Source organism: Artemia sp. Qi Xiang Cuo, chromosome 1 (assembly GCF_049724085.1).
Source record: "Artemia sp. Qi Xiang Cuo chromosome 1, ASM4972408v1, whole genome shotgun sequence".
Lineage (NCBI taxonomy): Eukaryota > Metazoa > Arthropoda > Branchiopoda > Anostraca > Artemiidae > Artemia > Artemia sp. Qi Xiang Cuo.
Window position 1 is genome coordinate 102,811,516 of NC_142794.1, and position 4,239 is coordinate 102,815,754.

Consider the following 4,239-nt stretch of genomic DNA (forward strand, 5'->3'; position numbering starts at 1 on the left):
TAAAGTAACTCATAATTCCTGAAAATAGATTCAGATCAAAACAAGAAGTACACCGTTAGAACCGTTTTGTCCGAAACAGCCATATAGCAAACTTACCGTCCCTTGGCTTGAATGGGGAGAAAAAAACGGAAAAACAAACCTGCTTTCGATGCGGAATACCTTGTTGCAGCTACTTTTCTGGACTTTTGAACTGATATATTTTCCTTGTTTTTCAAGCCAAGGGGCAGTTAGTTTCCTAAATAGGAGTATAGGTGAATAAGGTTCTAATAGCGTACTTAGTTTTATGATGTGATTGTAGTTTTAGGAATAATGGGCAATTTTTTTTTACTATGGGCATGGTCGTCTCTTACTAGGTTGCTAGTTATTTGCTGACACCCTGATATTTTGAAAAAAACTGGAAAGCGAGAAAAAACTGTCTTTCCTAGCTGACTAAGGAATGGTAACCACTATCTATCTAAGTCAGTCTTATTCCATTGTCTAAGCAAGGTTAACCATAAAATGATGATGGTTTCTTCTTTCAACAGAAGAAGTTTAACAAAAATCACATTTTTTGGCATGTTTACTATTTGCATAAGCAAGTTAAAAGCATTTTCTGTGAACAATGGATGGTCCAGACTCATCGTATTCCTGCTTAGAAATCCACATCTGTTGAAATGTTGAGAGGGAAGCTAAGATAGATCCACCGATCCATACGGTGTATTTACGCTCAGGAGGGGCAATGACTTTGATCTTCATGGTGGATGGTGTAATGGTAGTTATTTCCTTTTGCATTCTGTCAGCAATCCTAGGGAACATGGTAGAACCACCAGACAAAACGATGCTGCCATAGAGATCCTTTCTTATGTCAACGTCGCATTTCATGATACTTTTGTACGTTGTTTCGTGAATCCCATCAGACTCCATACCGAGAAAAGATGGCTGGAATAAGACTTCTGGGCATCTGAATCTCTCATTACCTACATTGATGACCTGACCATCAGGCAGCTCATAGTTTTGTTCAAGAGATGCTGAGCTGGCGGAAGTTGCCATCTCCTGTTCGAAGTCCAAAGCGACATAGCAAAGTTTTTCTTTAATATCACGAACGATTTCTCTTTCGGCAGTGGTGGTAAAGGAATATCCTCGTTCAGTTAAAATTTTCATCAAATAATCCGTCAAATCTCGACCAGCAAGGTCCAATCTCATAAGTGCATGTGGAAGGGCATAACCTTCGTAGATGGGTACAGTATGTGAGACACCATCGCCAGAGTCAAGAACAATACCAGTGGTTCTTCCAGATGCGTAGAGGGATAGAACGGCTTGGATGGCAACATACATAGCAGGGGTGTTAAAATTTTCGAACATGATTTCAGTCATTTTTTCTCTGTTGGCTTTTGGGTTAAGAGGAGCCTCTGTGAGTAAAACTGGGTGCTCTTCTGGGGCAACGCGAAGTTCATTGTAGAAGGTATGATGCCAAATCTTTTCCATATCATCCCAATCTGTGACAATTCCATGCTCTACAGGATACTTAAGTCTCAAAATTCCCCTTTTTGCTTGAGCGTCATCGCCTACATAAGCATCCTGGCTGCCTGAATTAATCATCACTCCCGTATGTTTTGGACGTCCAATCACAGCAGGAAACATAGCTTTTGGGGCATCATCTCCTGAAAATCCTGCTTTACAAATACCTGATCCATTATCAATAACAATTGCAACTAAATCTTCTGTCATATTTTTTTTCAAATGTCTTAGTAATTCTTACTATAATATGACGTTACAAGCTTAAGTACCGTATCGAGTTGCAAATTCCTAACAAAAAATAAAACTAATTTTAAAATTTTCAGATATTTTTCTAGTTTGAAATAAAAAATAAAAAGTATTGCTCGAACACCATAAAAATTTTTGCAGTTTACAAAATAACCTTAATGATTCTGAACTGAAAACTATAATAAAAAATTGAATTTCTTTTCTACAAAAGATACGCAATTTAGAAGTTGAGCCAAATACAGTTTGATTCCAGGAGATAGTTATAACTTTGAAGAAAGAGATGGAATAAAACTTTTGTTGATGAAATTGAACCAACAAACAAAACTATTTTAAAAATTTCAGGTATTTCTCTATTTTGAAACAAGAAAAAATTAATATTATTTCTCAGACACCATAAATATTTTTGCACTTTACATAATAACCTTAGCGATTCTGAACTGAAAACTAAAATAAAATAAGAAATTGAAATTGTTTTCTACGAAAATGTAGCACAAAACATAGGGTACGCACTTTAGAAATTGAGCCAAAAAAAGTTTGGTTCCAGGAGACAATTATAGCTTCGAAGTAAGAGACTAAATAAAAGTTTCATTTAGTAAATCGAACAAAAAAACAAAGCTAATTTAAAAATTGTCAGGTATTTTCCTAGTTTGAATTAAAAAATTAATATTATTTCTCAGATACCATAAATATTTTTCCAGTTTGCATCATAATATTAGCGATTATGTACTGATGCAATTATTGCTAACACTATAATATCGCATTTTCTTTTGTGCCATATATGGTTAGAGTCTAGTATTATGACATCATTCATCTATCTTATACATGATTGGACGTCATGACATAAAGGAAAGGCTCAAATTGTCTACGTTTAGAAGACAAATGACAGTGAGAATCTATATATAGAAGCCTGCCACGTGCCCATTACCGGGGCCTGGTGGCGTTGGAAAAATTGAAGATTTTCATGCATTGAGAAATACATTAAATTGGTTAAAGAGCGATAAATTGGTAATTGCAAAAATAACTGTATATATTTGAAAAGGGATTAAAACAATCTTAAAACCCTAAAATCAAAAACCAAAAGTTTGAAGCTTAGTAGAAATCGTTGTTAGAAATTGGACTTGCTGTAATAATCAAATGTTTATGAATAAATTCAGTATGAAAAGTCATTAAATTGCCTAAATAACAAAAAACTGGTAATTGCAAAAATATTTGTATATATTTTAACAAGGCATTACAACAATTCTAAAAACTTATTAGAATAGAAAACCGAAAGTCTGAAGCTTAGTAGAAATCATTTTTAGAAATCGGACTTGCTGTAATAATCAAATATTTATGAAAAGATTCAGTATTAAAAGACATTAAATTGCCTAAAGAACAAAAAACTGGTAATTTCAAAAGTTTTTGTATATGTTTTAACAAGGCATTACAAAAATTCTAAAGCCTCTGAAAAGAAAACCAAAAGTTTGAAGCTTAGTAGAAATTGTTTTAAGAAATCAGACTTACTTTAAAAATCGAATATTTTTGATTAAACTGCAGTATGAAAAGATATTGAATTGTGGAAAGTTTATTAGAAATCGTTGTTAGAAATCACACTTGCTGTAATAATCATATGTTTGATTAGATTCCAGTATGAAAAAAATATTTAATTGCTTAAAGAGAAAAAAACTGGTAAATGAAATTTTTTATATGCTTTAACAAGGGATTACAAAAATTCAGAAACTTTGAAAAATTAAGCCAAAGTTTGAAGCTTAGTAGAAATCATTGTTAGAAATCGGAAATACTGTAAAAATGAAATTTCTTTGGATAGTTTGCAGTGTGTAAATAAATTTAAGAGAGTATCCGGGTTGCAGCGGTAGCTAGCAACCTAGTAAGAGACGATCACGTCCAATGTTAAGAAATATAAAAACCCCTAACTCCTAAAAAAGGAGTCAGATCAAAACAACCATTAGAACAAAGTATTACAACCATTACAACAAAGTACACCATTAGAACCGCCTTGTCCGAAACCCCTGTATAGTAAAATCTCTGTCCCTTGACTTGAACAGCAAGGAACATATATTGGCTTGAAAATCAAGAAAAGTGGCAGCTACTACAACATTCTGCCTAAACGGGATATTTTTTTCTCTTTTCTTTGATTCCAGAGATAGCTTGGCACTGGAACATCGTAGAGAGTTGTTCAATAGCTCATTTTAAAGGAAATTAATTGGGTTTAAAACCTTTTGTAACTAAAATAAATTATTTCTAAAAGAGAATAAATTTTTCCACCAAAAACTGCATTTTTGATGTCTTTTCACACTGCAGTCTTTCAAACATAATCGTATACCAGCGGTAAGATTTGAATCCACGCCTCCGAAGAGACTGGTGGTTAACACCAGTGCCTTGGACCACTCGGCCAGGTTGCCTCTCATAAATAACTATATATGTGAATCTGGGTTGCAGCAGCAGCTAGCAATCTAGTAAGAGACGATCAGTCCAATGCTAAGAAATATAACAAAA

General features: G+C 33.8%; 1 pseudogene; it reads right to left on the minus strand.

Annotated features, from left to right (window-relative positions):
- Positions 1-579: 579 nt before the first annotated feature.
- Positions 580-1,707, minus strand: LOC148957029 (actin, cytoplasmic pseudogene; annotated as a pseudogene).
- Positions 1,708-4,239: the final 2,532 nt, after the last annotated feature.